The sequence below is a fragment of the Mauremys mutica genome, unplaced genomic scaffold, assembly GCF_020497125.1.
Source record: "Mauremys mutica isolate MM-2020 ecotype Southern unplaced genomic scaffold, ASM2049712v1 Super-Scaffold_100214, whole genome shotgun sequence".
Classification (NCBI taxonomy): Eukaryota; Metazoa; Chordata; order Testudines; family Geoemydidae; genus Mauremys; species Mauremys mutica.
This window is the reverse complement of record NW_025423289.1, coordinates 381,056-396,569: the sequence shown is the minus strand read 5'-3', so window position 1 is coordinate 396,569 and position 15,514 is coordinate 381,056. Positions and strand designations below refer to the sequence as shown.

General features: G+C 52.4%; 3 non-coding genes across 3 annotated transcripts; 1 reads left to right on the top strand and 2 right to left on the bottom strand.

The window, feature by feature from the left end:
* Positions 1 to 4,959: 4,959 nt before the first annotated feature.
* TRNAA-UGC lies at positions 4,960 to 5,032 on the bottom strand. The gene has a single exon. It is a non-coding gene; the product is annotated as a tRNA-Ala (tRNA).
* Positions 5,033 to 5,144: 112 nt separating this feature from the next.
* TRNAI-AAU lies at positions 5,145 to 5,218 on the top strand. The gene has a single exon. It is a non-coding gene; the product is annotated as a tRNA-Ile (tRNA).
* A 2,387-nt stretch (positions 5,219 to 7,605) lies between these two features.
* Positions 7,606 to 7,677, bottom strand: TRNAD-GUC. The gene has a single exon. It is a non-coding gene; the product is annotated as a tRNA-Asp (tRNA).
* Positions 7,678 to 15,514: the final 7,837 nt, after the last annotated feature.

Here is a 15,514-nt window from a genome sequence, read left to right as displayed (position 1 = left end):
AGGGGCCACCGTATAGCGGGCGGGTGTCACGGGACACACTGCACCTGCTCAATGTCAGAAAATCCCCTTCAGACTAAACCAGTTTGTTTCTCGAAATCAAAACAAGTGGGATGAAAGTTCTTTGCAAAAATATTTTGTTGCAAAACAAAAGCATCTCCTGTTTGTCAGAGTGTGTTAAATTGTCTCGTCACACACAGAGGGGAGACACTTAGATCACAAACATTAGATAAGATGCTTCAGTCTGAGCTAAGTAGTTGCTGCTCTTAACAATTGCAAAATAAAAAAAATACAAATAAAATAGACTTTCAGCTATTCTATTATGTTATAATCTGCTCTCAGTAAATGTGATAGGACACCTCATATTATGCACTACTCCTAGTGACACTCTCCAATGGATCCCCACCCACCGTGAGGTAGGTAGGAGAGGATCATTATAATCCCTACTTGAAAGAGGGAGAAGCTAAGGCTGAGAAAGGAGAACTGACTTATCTTAGGTCACACAGTCAGTCAGTGGCAGAGTTGGGAATAGGACCTAAGAGCCCTGATTTTCAAACTAACCATCGGATCTTGAATTTCATCCATTGAATGACCTGAATAAAGTGCTCTCAGATGAGCTCCAGACCAACAACAGTGCACAGTAATTATTCAGCAAGTATTTGAGGAGAACTGCAATGTTAGAGAGAATCATGACCTGCTCAGAGACCATTAATGCAGAGAAGCAGCAAAATTCATCAAACATATGATTGGTTCTGACTTATTTACTTGGTCTTAAAAGAGAACAACAAGGACCTGAGTCTCCTCCCTGTCAATAACCCCCTGCTCAGCCAATCAGGGTAGAGACTGAGGACGGGAAGCTGAGGGTTCTCACCAGGGAGCCCAAAGGATGGCCCAGATCACTGGTGGGGATCACTGCCCGAGCACTATTTCAGCCCCACATTTTTGGGTGGACCTCCCACAGTGGGAGCTGCCAAACACTCCCCCGCAACACATACACACACCCCGCTCTTGGTGTTGGGAGGGAAAGAGGTGAAAGGACAAAAGAAGCAAGAGAAGAGAAAGGAGAAAGGGACGGAGGAAAAGGTGAAACACAAAGGACAAACCCTAATGTCCCTAGTGATTCTAGGGGATAAAATCCCAGGTGCGGACTAAAATTCTGCCTCCTTGAGCTCATGTTTTCCATGCTTAGACTTTGTCACCAGATGGATCAGACTGAACCGGTTTCAAACCTCGAGGAGGCTCTTACCTTCTAAACAGGGACGGCTGTTTTCTAGTAAAATCAGGAAAAGGGAAGGAGAAAACTCAAAAGAGGTTCCTCCTGGCACTCACGTCCGTGAACCCGAATACTCTTTCAGTCCTCAAAGAGAGACCTGGAGAAGGAGAGTTGCTGAAGCAAAGCCACAGGGGTCTCTGAGGTTTCCCTGGCCCCTTGCCCCTCTCCTGCCTGCCTGATGTCAGCATCTCTCTGTGAGGTCACCACCTCCCCACCACCTTTGACCAATAGTCTGAGGTCCTGCAAAAAATCTTTGTGATGTCACTGCCACACCCCTCCCTTGCTGTGCTAATGTCCTGCCCCTGGCCAGGCACTTTGCAGGTTTGAGCTACTCCCTGTGGATCACCCCACTCAAGGAGCGTTCGTTCTAGGCATCAAGCCGGCTAGACAGGAAAACATCAGATGCTGCTCCCAATGCTACACTCAGTTTTTCAGAAATTAGTCGACTTTATGGCCAGAAGAGACCATTAGAGCATCTAATCTGACCCCCTGCATATCACAGGCCTCCTGTATGACACAATAGCTACTTTTGGAGCAAGCACATTCCAGAAAGGCAGCTAGTCTTCATTAAATGACATCAGGAGATGGACAATCCACCACTTTCCTTGGTAGCTTGTTCCTGCGGTGAATCATCCTGGCTGTTGAATATTTGTGTCTTATTTGTAATATGAATTTGTCTCTTTTCACCTTCCAGCCACTGGGTCTTGTTATGCCTTTCTCTGCTAGATTAAAGAGTCCTTTAATACACAACCTTTTCTCTCCATTAAGCCCCTTCAACACTTCAATGAAGTCACCTTTCAATCTTCTTTTGATAAGCTAAACGGGTTGAGCTTGTTCAATAGCTCCCTAGAAGGCATTTTTTTCCAGCCCTCAGAACATTTGTCATCAGACTCCTGAACTTCAACTGGATGTGGTTCTTGTTCTTCTGCACAACATAGCTCCTGAAGAAGAGGGATCTGCAAATGTACATTTTTTTTAACTGATGAAAACACAAACTAGACACTTAGAGGATTGGAACTGATTTCAGCTGATGGACAGCTTCGCTAGGTTTGTATGCATTTGGACAGCGAAATGTTGAGTGTTTACATTGATATCAAGCACTCCTGTATAGAGGAACCCCTGAACATAATGGAGAATGGAAATGGAAATGTTTTCCTTTTTTAAAAAAAAAGAAAGAGGGTTATAAGAGAACAGGGGGGTTTGAACTAAGAACTACTTGAACTGCAGTCAAGCACTCTAACACTGAGCAATATCCCCATGACAACAGGACTATGGAATCGTGATGTCCAGCACTTTGAATGCCAGACCCTGCTTCATCGAGGTCCTTTGCCATTCCCAGACCACAGGTGGTTTTAAAAATGGGGTTTGATTAAACTTCTTAAATGTGGCAAACACCACAGCTTGCACACCCACCGATATAGCTTCTCCCACTGACATAGCTGCCACCTCTTGGGAAGTGGATTAACTGCACCCACAGAAAAACTCTCTCCCATCAGCTGGATTTGGGGAACTGTTCGGCACTGATTCAGAGATCTGCCTGTGGGGTGTGAACCTGCCACGAGGAGTGGGAAACGCAACCAGCAACCGGAGGCGTTGGCTGAGCTCCGGGCTGCCCCCGTGTGGCCAAAGCTTAGAACTGAGCAGCGGAGTTTAAAGCTGGCGCTGGGAGCGACCTGAACACGCAGGGCACGAAAGCTCCTGCGTGTAATGCTTGTTGGGTGGGCAGCTGAGCGTAGCTGATTGCCGGAGTTCAGGGCTGCACCCCGGGGTGCTGAGCAGGTGTCTGTCATCAGGTTGGCCTTGCTATGATGGTTTCTGGGAAGTTTGGGGCCGCCAGTCTCCCTAAAGGCCAGAAAAGGAGGCTTTCAAAACTCTGGTACGAATTGCGAGTGGGACTGACCCTGTGAAGAGCTGCTGCAGCCCTGCCAGGGAGAGCCGGTCTCTCTTTGTGCAGCCCCCTCCATTCCTCAGGACAAGGGTTGTGCTCAAAGATCTGTGCCCCGTGTGTTTACCTCCGTGTGAAGTGCGCAGAGCAAATAACCCTCAGCGCCTCAGCTCAGTTCCAGGCTCCACTTCCACTCGCTCAGGCAAGATGGTGCAGAGCAGGGCCGGCTTTAGGCCTATTCCACCAATTCCTCCGAATCGGGCCCCGCGCCTAAGAGGGCCCCACGTCCAGTGAGAATCCCTTCCCTGGCTAGAGGCGCCTTTTTAAATTTTACTCATCTGGCGGCGCTCTGGGTCTTCGGCGGCACTTCGGCGGCGGGTCCTTCAGTGCCGCCAAAGACCTGGAGTGAGTGAAGGACCTGCCGCCGAAGACTCGGAGCACCACCCAGTGAGTACACGCCCCGCGCTTCATAATGCCGGCCCTGGTGCAGAGGAGCCCCTGGGTGGCTGTGGGCCCGGGGAGGGTGGCTTTTGATTTTTCGGCCTGACCACTACGGGCAGCAAGGCCAAAAGTCAGATGGCCGGCTCTCCCGTCCACCACGCTCATCAGGAGCCCTTAGTCAACAGGCTCGGAGAATGCGGGCGGCGTCCCCCACTACCTCTCGCATGCAAAGCGAGCGCTTTGCCGCTTGAGCTAATTCCCCGCAGCTGGCCTGACTCTCAGGCACCGGGCAAAAAAAGGCAAGGGCTTTGTGGCCTTAAGCAGAACACAGCCTGAAATGGGGGGCGGGGGAGGCACTACCCAGAGCTGGGGAAGGGGGTCCGAGTCCCAGCCACGCTCCTCGGCACAAACACCAACGCTCCCTCCCTGGAGTGTGTCTGGGCTGAGAGTTAGCCCCTGAAACAAGCACCAAACTTCAGAAGACAACGCAGGGATAGATCACTTGACGATTGCCTGCTCTGGCCATTGCCTCTGAAGCGCCTGGCATCGGTTACTGTCAGAAGACGGGATAGTGGCCTAGATGGACCATCGGTCTCACCCAGGAGGGCCGTTCCTATCTTCACCACTTTCCTCTAACCCAAGCAAAGCCAGGAGCAGGCCCAGCTCAGCAAATCTAGCAGGCTCCCTGGCCCCTGGCCCAGCATACAGAAAAACGACCCTGCCTCCACCAGGATAGACAGCCACCGACTCCCTCTTACAGACCAACACAGCCCTTCCCCGCTTTGGCTGTCTCCAAGCTGTCTGTGTGCTCTGCTCTGCTCCACAGCTGCCATGCTGTCTGAGATCAGGAGGCTGCGAGGTCTCAGGGTCTCAGCTGAGCTGGTATCGCGTGCCACCCCGCCCATCTCCTCATTCCCTTCATGGACCCCTGGGATGTGAGTAATTCTGTATTTGAGTGGCTCTCCCTCCCAGCCAATGAGCTTGGCGTAGACTAGCAGGGAGGGAGGAGGAAAGGGATTGTGCTCCAGTGAGAGCTCAGAAAGAAAGGTGCAGGTCCCCCACTAGAGCCCAGCCCAGCAGAGCAAAGCAGAGCAGAGCAGAGCAGGCTGGAGAATGTGTGCATGGGTCTGACTACTTCTCCCCTGCTCTTCCATTTTAGCTAACTTCCCCCAGCTGTCTCCAGCCTCCCAGTCAGCGCAAGGGGGAGAAGGGCCGGGGAGGAAGAGCTTTGTGCTCCGCAAGGGCTGGCTTTCTGGGAGGCCAAGCGGGGAGAGGGATGGAGGCCACTGGAGGAGCTGAGCCGGCTGACTGTCCATGGCTTCTAAAAGAAGGACAAGAGAAGGTCCTGGGGGTTCCTTGCCGCTGGAGAATGCGGGCATTGATCCCGCTGCCTCTCGCATGCAAAGCGAGCGCTCTACCACTTGAGCTAATTCCCCTACCTTGGCAGGTGGGGTCTCGATCCATCCATTCGATAACTGAGGCCACATCGTTCCCCATGCCAGCCAGTGACTCCTTCCAGAAGGGTCAGGCAAGACAGGCTTTGCCATCGGCCAGCTAGCTCAGTTGGTTAGAGCGTGGTGCTAATAACGCCAAGGTCATGGGTTCAAGCCCTATGCTGGCCACTCCGGGAGGGAGAGGGTGGCTTCCGCTCTTTTGGCTGACTGCTAGGGGTGGCAGAGGCCAAAACCAGGTGGGCAGGGAGCGGGCAAGAGCCCTGCTGAGCGCAGGCGCCGGGCAGGACCAGGCTCCTGACACCTCCTTGGGCTCCCCTCCCTGGGCTCCTCGCTCCACCTGCTGCCTGAAAGGAACTTGGAGACGGGTGAGCCCGGCCGGCTGCCTTCCAGGCTCATAGGAGGCCAGGCTTGAGCTGCCTGCCCGCGAAGCCAAAATCGCAGGCCTGCCGGCTCGCCCCCTTTGTCCACAGAGGGTTGACCTGATGGCCCGAATTCTTGCCGGCTGCCAGCTCCACCCAAATGTACCCGACGCCGGATCACGCTCCCCAGCCCAAGCCACAGAGGAAGGCTTAATACTCGGCACCCCAACCTAGGGGAGAGGCTTCACACTCCGCCGGTGCAGGGTGACCTTTGGGACTTCCCTGGACACCATCCTCCCACCGCCCACAGCCAGACCCCCCAAGCCCACCCCTCCGACAGGAAGGAGCAGGAGGACCACTCCGCCCAGGGGCACCACCACTCGAAGTCAGCTTCACTTGCTTTCTCTTCTACCCCTTTCCTCCCAAGTTATGCGCGCCTCATGGGAGCCGGCCCTGGGAAGACGCAGGCACCGCACTCTGACTGGCGCAAGCCAAACGCCCACACCGAGAGTTTAGCACGGGCTCTTGAGGCACTGGAGGAACCCCATGCAGACGCACTGACGGAGCTAAGCTTTACGGCCAAGGGCCCTACCTGTGCAGAAAGCCAACTTGCTTGTGAAAAAGACTCCTCTTTCGGCTCCCCTTCCAAACTTCCAAATGCCTCCCAATGGGAAAACACACACACTGAAACACCCAGACGGTCCTAACGCTGGGGCCAGGCGAAAAAGAAAAGCAAGGAAAAGATTTCTAAATGGCCACCCTGCCAGAGTCGTACAGCTCCGCAAGTGAAACCCATGGGAGGGATATTACACAGAAAAGGGGAATGGAAAGCTGCCCAAATTGAGATGCTGTGGAAAGCTACAGCCCCATCGCTACTCCTACTCTGCACACTTCTTGCAACAGCTGATGAACGGCCAGGTGCTTTTCGCATCCAAGCCCACACCAGGGGAAGACCTTGAGAAGTTTCCCGTGGCTTGCCTGGTTCAGCTGGTCAGAGTGCGGCACTCGTGGAGGCAAGATGGTGCAGAGGAGCCCCTGGGTGGCTGTGGGCCTGGGGAGGATGGCTTTTGATTTTTCGGCCTGACCGCTACGGGCAGCAAGGCCAAAAGTCAGATGGCCAACTCTCCCGTCCACCACGCTCATCAGGAGCCCTTATTCGACAGGCTCGGAGTATGCGGGCATCGCCCCGTCATAGGTTTATTCCCCACTTCGAACTTTAGCATCCACAAGATGGGGACCTGCATGGGCCCCTCTCAACTTAAATCCTAGTTTAGATCTGGTAAAGCTGCCACCCTCTAGAAGTTCCAGTGTCTATCACACGCCCTGTTCCCCCAAACCTTCCCTGGGGAACACAGATCCAAACTCCTTGAATCTTAACCCTACGGGAAATAAACCATTCCCCCACCTTCTTCCCCCTCTCCTAGTTGTTGGGAAAGATACCTTGGTTCAAACTCCTTGAATCAAGCAAAGAGGGATTCACTTTTCCCCCTCCATTTCCCCTGAAAATCCAAACAAGGGAAAAAATCAATCAGGTTCTAAAAAGAAAAGGATTTTATTAAAAGAAAGAAAGAAAGTACACTATCTCTGTAACACCAGGATGGAAAAACCACAAGCCGTGCTGCAGGATAGCCTCTCCCCACCAAAAAGCAGTGCCGTGACCCAGATTCGAACCAAGGTTGCTGCGGCCACGGCGCAGAGTACTAACTACTGTATGATCACAGCCAGGCGCTGCGTGTGTAGGAAGCAGCACAGCGGAAAATGCTCAGCTCTGTGCTATCGGAGCGGCCACCTACCTCGCCGGCGGCCACAGGTCTTTCTCAAGTCTCCCCATTACAGTCACAGGTCAAATGCTGAGCAAAGGAAAAAAGACAGGAAGCCAATCCCATGCCTGTCCCTTTTTCTGTCTTCCTCCACCCCTGGACCAAGTCCCTCCCCGTTTGTCTGGGTCATTGTCCTCATGGCCCTGGCCAGCCTATTTCCCTTTGCCGCTCTGAAACGTGCCCCCACGTACAGGCCCCGAAGCTGGGCCCGGGGAAGGCTTTGGCTAGGGCCAGCGTGTCTTTGCGAGGTAATTGTCTCTCTGGAGATGAAAGTCATCAGTGCGGGGTGCGAAGGGAAGTGGCCGTCGAAGGAGAATGCAAGGCATGTGGTGGGCAGGCCAGGGATTTCTTTGTCCCCCCTTCAAAAGGGGTCACCCTCCCCGTCAGGGAATCGAACCCCGGTCTCCCGCGTGACAGGCGGGGATACTCACCACTATACTAACGAGGAAAGGGGCACGCTGAGTGGCCCCAGCTCCCCGAGACCAGCTAAGGTCAGCATACACCTACACCGTTGCATGGGCCCCAGCAGGCAACAACACCCCTGGCCCTCTTCTGCTTCCCAAAGGCTTTGGCCGCAGCAACAGCCCTGGGAAAAGCCCTGGCCCTCCTCACCTGCCCTTGCCCAGCACCACGCCTTTCCGGGCCTACACAGCTCCTCACACAACACCCGCCTGGGACCTTGCCCTCACCTACCAGCTCAGCAGCACCTTTTTTCCTCTCAAAACCTCCTCTTGACACCCTCCCCCTTCCACACTTCACACTCACCTCATCACAAACTCACCCACGGCCCCTTTGGCTTCTCAAGCGCCTCTGGAGGGACGCAGCTTCCCAGGCACGCAGATCCTTCCCTTCAATGCGCACTGAACGGATATTCGAAACACAGCCCTTTCCAGGAGGGAATGCACTGCTTTTGGACCCTGGCGCCCAGCAAGAAGTCCTGGGACTCTTTTTCTGACCGATGAACCCCACTGACTTGCCTTTACCAAGCAGAAACTAAGGACCGGCTGATGGCTCTCTTTGCAAACGGACGCCATCAGACTGAGCCACGAGGCGTGCTGCAGGATAGCCCCTCCCCACCAAAAAGCAATGTCATGATCTGGATTCGAACTGCGGTTGCTGCGGCCAGGGTGTTGCCGGCACAGAGGCCTGAGGCGACAGCAACAGTGGTTCGTTGCCCGCTGTGCTTCGCTCCAATAAACACACCAAGGTGGAGAAGCAAAACAAAGTTTATTTGAGATCTCAAAGCAGGCACTAGGAGAAACAGTATCTCAAATCCAGCGCAACAAAAACAAGCAATTTTCCCTTTTTATATGTCAAGCTGTTTGTTAAAGCCTTTGTTTCATTCCCCCCTACCCGTCCCTTGTTAACTGCAGCTACATTAGGCATTACATAGAGCTTGTTAGAAAAGTTCTCATCCGCATGTTTATCTGTTGGCCTTGTCAGCTCAGGCACATGAAGACTTCTCCCCCTCTTATCACTATTTTTGCTAGTTAAACAGGACCGCAGCTGTCTGCTAGAAAAGCTGACTCTCACATATTCTGCTTTTAGGCTGTTAGCATTTAGGTTGGTTAAAGTTCACAAGATGGAGTTACTGTGGCTCACTTAGACCCAGAGCAGGGGGGCTTCATCGACACTCATGGTCTTCCACCCCCCCAAGTTACCTGGTAGCTACGCCCAGTGACACCAACAATTCCTCCTTTGAGAACACTCAACAACCTTTGGCAGAGTTTTCTCATACTCTGAAGACAAAAAGTGATTAAGTTCCATACAATCAGGGTCATCAATTAAGGGGCACAAGGGAACATCTGGGGAATGGGGGGTACAAAGCTTATGTATAAGTGCTTTACAGCAAGTGAGCAAAAGAAAGAGAACAAAACAGATTACAATACCTGTGAGCAGGAGGCGAACAATACCTCCCCCTAATCCCCCTAGATCAGGTAACCAACCCCAGAGGGAATCAAAAATAGTAGGTTCTGCTTCCTGGGCCTTCCACAGGTTAAAGGCCCGTTCAGCTGACAGGATGTGCTTGTTAATATCCTGTGAAGATTCTGGGACATAAATACAACATTCGTCCCCAATAAGGGCACAGACCCCGCCCCGTGAGGCCAAAATATAATCTAGGGCCTGGCGATTTTGCAGGGATAATAACCGGAGTTGGTATAACTCAGAATTTATGCCTTTGTCTATGGCCAGGGTGTCATTGGCAAACTGAGTAAGGAATACAGAAAGTCTCTTATAAAGTTGGGCCATTTGTCCTACTCCATAAGAAGGGAGGAATATCATTCCAATCTATCTCCCTCACCAATGGGTTCAAGGGTAGCTCTCAGGGACCGGTAGTACCTGGGGCGACCTGAGGGAGCGTGGGCTACAACACAGAGGGGAGGGGCAAGGAATCCTTTATAGCAACTTCCATGCCACCCATGTGGGAGCCACTTGTAGGCATTACGGCCACATATAAAAAATGCCTGTCCATTAGCAACCAGCCCATTAATCCCCTGCTGGCGCTGGGTGGCAATATGAGGGGGCCAGTACTGGAGTCCTTCCCCAGTATCCTGGCCAGTGCTGTTGAGAAAGGGGATTGTAACATTAGTTGTTGGAGACAAGTAATAGTGACAGGAACTATTACCTGCAAACCAAAGGGCATTAGGTGAAGAAGGCTCCCTAAAACAAAGCAGACCTTGGGGTACAACCCGAAATCTGATGGGGGTAGGTTTTTGTAAGAGGTTGCCAAAGGGTTGCCAGGAGCTGTTAGTCAAACTATAAAAGCGCTCCTGAGAACAATTATGGCTTAGGCTTCCTCCAACTCTGCCCGACATAAAAGGCTGCCGTATATTATAAGAAGTTATCAATATTTCCTGGCAAATATCAGACCAATTTTGGGGAACGGCACGCCAGGGCAGCCCCGCTGAATGATGGGGAATCTGGGCACATATCCAACAGTTGGAGAGATTAAACTCACGGGCAAAAGCAATTTTCAGGGCTTCATATGTATTGGTAGCCATATCTGTAGGGAGAGGTCCCCATTCTGCATGTGCTGTGGCTGTAACAGGAGGGAACAGAAGGAATGCCTCTGTGACAAAAAAGAATGCTGTGAAAGACCCTAAACCTGAACCCATACTGGCAATTACAGCAACCCAAATGCCCAATGGATAAGAATGAAAGCCACCAAACAAAGCAGAAAATAAAAAGACCAGGACCAGAAATTAGGTCGGCCTTCTGTGAATAGATAAAACCAATGCTCAGGGTGCTCGTGGGAAGTGCGCTGTGGCTGTTCAGAGAGATCACAGGGCATTCCCAGCGACCCTTATTGTCTTTTGAATAGCAGTTTAAGTCCCAAATCATCGCTAGAAGCTGCTTCTTTAGCAGGCTGCACAGTCCACTGTTCAGGAGCAGGCACTGCTTTCAGTCGAGAGTGATGAATCCAGTTCTTGTGTCCTTCGACCTTTGCCGCCGTGTGGGAAACAAGCAGGACGGTGTAGGGTCCCTTCCACTTCTCTTGGAGAGGCTCGTCCTTCCAGGTCCGAACGAGTACAGAATCGCCTGGCTGCAAGGAGTGGACCGGGGTATCCAGTAGAGGAGGCTGTGAATCTTTGGTATACCTGTGAAGAGAAGAAAGAACAGCAGACAGAGAGCACATGTACTGAGACAAAAACCCGCAGCCTACCTCCCACTCCCCTAACAGAACCGGTGTACCATCCAGAGGCCATGCCCTTTCAAACATAATCTCGAAGGGACTAAGCCCTAACCTGCCCTTGGGGAGAGCACGAATGCGGAGTAACACAAGGGGCAAAGCATCAGGCCACTTAAGAGAGGCTTCCTGGCAAATCTTAGAGAGGTGTCGCTTGAGTGTCTGATTAGTACGTTCCACTACACCACTGGCCTGTGGTCGCCACGGTGTGTGGAGCTTCCAGGAGATTTGCAAGACATTTGAAATCCTTTGAACAATTTGAGATGTAAAGTGTCTCCCATTGTCAGATTCCATCCACTGGGGGCAGGGCCGGCTCTAGACCCCAGCGCGCCAAGCAGGCGCGTGGGGCGGCCCTTTCCCAGGGGGGCGGCATTTGGCTTCGGTGGACCTTCCGTAGGCATGCCTGTGGGAGGTCCACCGGAGCCCGGGACGAGCGGACCTGCCGCAGTCATGCCTGCGGCGGGTGCCGTGGTCCCGCGGCTCCGGTTGAGCTCCCGCAGGCATCCCTGCGGCAGCTCAAGCGGAGCCGCGGGACCACAGCACCCGCCGCGGGACCGGGGAAGGGCGGCGCAGCGCGCCGCGCTGCTTGGGGCGGCCTAATTTATAGAGCCGCCCCTGACTGGGGGAGCCCAAAGCGGGGAATGATCTCCTTGACAAACTTAAGAGCCACTGTTTTGGCAGGGTGGGGGAATACATGCTGGTCCTCACTTTGAAACCCCCCAGTTTCAAGTGAGGGTGCAGACCAGGACATGGTAGTTTAAAGGGAAACCAAGTCAGGTCCCCACATTGGAGCCCAACAGTTCCAAGTGGGGGTGAGACCTTTGACATGGTGGCAGAATACCTGCGGGTCCCCATCTTTGAACCCACAAGCTCAAAGTGGGGGTGAGATCCCATAGGACATGGTGGCAGAATACATGCGGGTCCTCACTTTGAAACCGCCCAGTTTCAAGCGAGGGTAGACACTGTTTTGGCAGTGTTGTTACGACATGGGAAGGCTTCGGGCCATCCACTGAATCGATCCACCATGACGAGGAGATACCTGTACCCTTTGGTTCTAGGAAACTCAGTAAAGTCTATTTGCCACACCAATCCTGGGCCTGGGGTAGGTTCCAAGGTGGCTGGCAGCACTGGCACTCCCGGTCGAGGGTTATTCTTTTGGCAGAGTAGGCATTCAGCCTGTACCTGGGATGCTAGGGGTCTAAGTCCAGAGGTTAGAAAATACTTGCTCATGAGCTGAGTAAGAGCCTCCCTGCCTGCGTGGGTGGTTTGATGCAGTTTTTGCAGCACTGGTCGGATTAAGCCCTTGGGCAGGAGGACTTTTCCCTCTGTGGAGTAAAACCATCCCTCCTTTTCCTGGAGACCAAGCCTGTCAGCCAGGTTTCTGTCCTCAGAGGAGTACTTAGGGGCTGCAAGCTCACCCACTGATGGAATGAGGGCATGCATTTGGGCATTCTCCTCTGTTGGTGATTTCAGGGTAGCAGCACGCTTGGCTTCCCTGTCTGCTCTAGCGTTGCCCTTGGTTACATCCTGGTCCTCCTTCTGGTGAGCTTTGCAATGCATCACTGCTACTGCTGAGGGGAGCTGTACTGCTTCTAAAAGCCGGAGAATTTGAGACCCATGCTTGACCGGAGAACCCTGAGCAGTTAACATTCCCCTTTGTTTCCACAGACCAGCGTGAGCATGCAATATCCCAAAAGCATATTTTGAGTCAGTAAAAATATTAACCCGTTTGTCTTTTGCCAGTTCAAGTGCACGGGTTAAGGCCACTAGTTCAGCAAGCTGGGCAGATGTTCCAGCAGGTAAACTCTCTGCTTCCACTGTATCGTAGAGGGTCACAACAGCATAGCCCGCCCTCCTTTGCCCATCTATGACAGCACTGCTCCCATCAGTATACCACTCACAGTCTGCATTTGAGAGCGGTTGATCTTTTAAATCTGGGCGGCTGGAGTATTGGGCATCTATGACATCCAGACAGTCATGTTCCTGCTTCTCTGTTTCTGGTAGCAGGGTAGCTGGATTAAGGGTGGGACAGGTTTGCAAGGTAACTTCAGAGTTCTCTAACAATTTTGCCTGGTACCGAGCCACCCGAGCCTGAGTGAGCCAGAGACCACCCTTAGTGTCCAGCAGGGCTTGGACCATGTGGGGAGTATACACTTGAACAGTTCCTCCCAGTGTTAATTTTTCAGCTTCCCCAAGCACCAGGGCCGTGACTGCGACCGCCCGCAAGCATACTGGCCACCCCTTGGCAACTTGATCCAGTTGTTTGGAAAAGTAGGCTACAGGACGTTTCCAAGCACCCAACAGCTGAGTAAGCATTCCCAGGGCTACCCCTTTTCTCTCATGTACATACAGTTGGAATGGCTTAGATAGATCCGGTAAACCCAGGGCTGAAGCCTCCATTAACTTCCTCTTTAAGATTTTAAATGCCCTGTCCGCTTCTGGGGACCAGTGAAAGGGGTCATGATCCGCTCCCTTAACACATTCATACAGAGGTTTTGCCCACAGTCCAAACTCTGGGATCCACATTCTGCAAAAGCCTGCCATGCCCAGAAATGCCCTGAGCCTTTTCCGGTTGCTTGGGATAGGAACTTGGCAAATAGCCTCCTTTCTTTCGTTAGAGAGCTGCCGTTCTCCTTGCCTTATGTGAAACCCTAAGTACTGTACTTCTGAGAGGGCAATTTGAGCCTTGTTCCGAGCCACCCGGTATCCTCGGAGCCCAACAAAGTTCAAGAGGCTCACAGTGGCTTGGAGGCAAGGGGTTAATCCCACAGCCGCAATTAACAGGTCGTCTACATACTGCAGGAGGAGGATCCCGTCCGGAGTATTCCACTCCTCCAGGTCTTTGGCCAGCGCCTGGCCGAAAAGCGTAGGGGAGTTTTTAAATCCCTGTGACAACACAGTCCAGCAGAGCTGTTTTTTAACCCTTCCAGTGTCTTCCCATTCGAAGGAGAAAATCTCCTGAGATTGGGTATCAACTGGAATTGTAAAGAAAGCATCCTTCAAATCTAGGACTGAAAAATGGGTATACTGCCCCCCTATAGAAGCTAACAGTGTATACGGATTTGGAACAAGGGGGTGCAGAGTCTTAACCCGCTCATTGACTGCTCTCAAGTCCTGTACCGGCCGATACGTCCCATCGGGCTTTTGCACGGGCAGGATGGGGGTGTTCCAAGCTGACTGGCATTCTCGTAGTACCCCATGCTCTAGGAATCGAGCTATAGTCTTTTTCAGTCCCTCTCTGGCTTCCCTTTTAATTGGATACTGTTTGATCCGCACTGGGCTTTTTCCTGGGAGAAGTTGAACATTAACAGGGGTGTGATGGGTTGCCCTTCCAGGGACCCCTGATGCCCAGGCAAGGGGATACACCTGGTCCTCCCACTGGCTCCACTCTGGGGCTTGCATGGCTGAGGGTTCAACTGCAAGGGCCATTATCCAGGCATTCTCAGGGGGTAAGGTAAGGGTTATATCATCTTGAGTAAAATGCAGAGTGGCACCCAAACGACAAAGCAGGTCCCGTCCTAATAGGGGTGTTGGACAGTCAGGGAGGTAAACCAGCTTGTGAGATACAGTTGTGTTTCCCAAGGCACATTCCGCTGGGGCATATACTGGGCACTTGGTTCCTTTCCCCGTGGCACCAACCACTGTAAGGGAGTCTGCTATTGGCAGCTGAAGGGGTTGATTCACGGCAGTTCGTGCTGCTCCAGAGTCTACTAAAAAGTCTATTTCTGAATTTCCCACCCTCATTTTTACTCGGGGTTCCAGGGGCAGGATGGTCCGTCTCCCCTGACACCCCTAACCTTGATCCTCTGCTGCCATCATGGGGGTATCTTCCCTTTCAGGGCACTCATTTTTCCAATGTCCCTCCTTCCGGCATATGGCACACTGGTTGCGACCCAAACGCCTTTCCTGGGAACCGGGGTGTCCACATCCACGGCCTCTCATTCCCCGGCCCCTTTCACCTTTCTGTGACTTTCCTCTGCCGCCGGCCTGCACCGCCGCTAACATCATTTTCACTTGCCTTTTTTCCTTCTCTCCCTCTCTAAGGGCATAGGCCCTGTTGGCAGTCTCCAAAATCTGAGCCATAGACATTCCCATTAAATCCTCCTTTTTCTGCAATTTCCTTTTAATATCAGGGGCCGCACGGCTAGTAAAGATACCCTTTATGATTGCCTCAGTTGTCTGATCGTCTGGGTCTGCGCTAGTACTTTGCCGGATGGAGTCCCGAATGCGCTGTAGAAAAGCCACTGGACTCTCTTTTGATTCCTGGATTAGCTCATACAGCTTTGCCCAGTTGTTATGTCGGACAGCCGAGTGCCTGAGGCCATACATAAGCAATTCCTTATAGGAGTTAAGCATCCTCAAACCCCCCTCCTCATTCAGATTCCACCCGGGGTCCACTGTGGGGACAGCAGCTTCTGGCAAGGGTTTTCCTTCTCTATCCTCATTATACCTTCTTTGTGCCTCCTCTCTAGCTTTAGCTATAACTTGACTCAATTCCACTTCAGACAACGAAGTTCTCATAAGTATGTTGCAATCATCCCAGTCAGGCTTATGGCTAGCTAGACACCCTTCAAAGATTGAAATGAACCAACCTGGA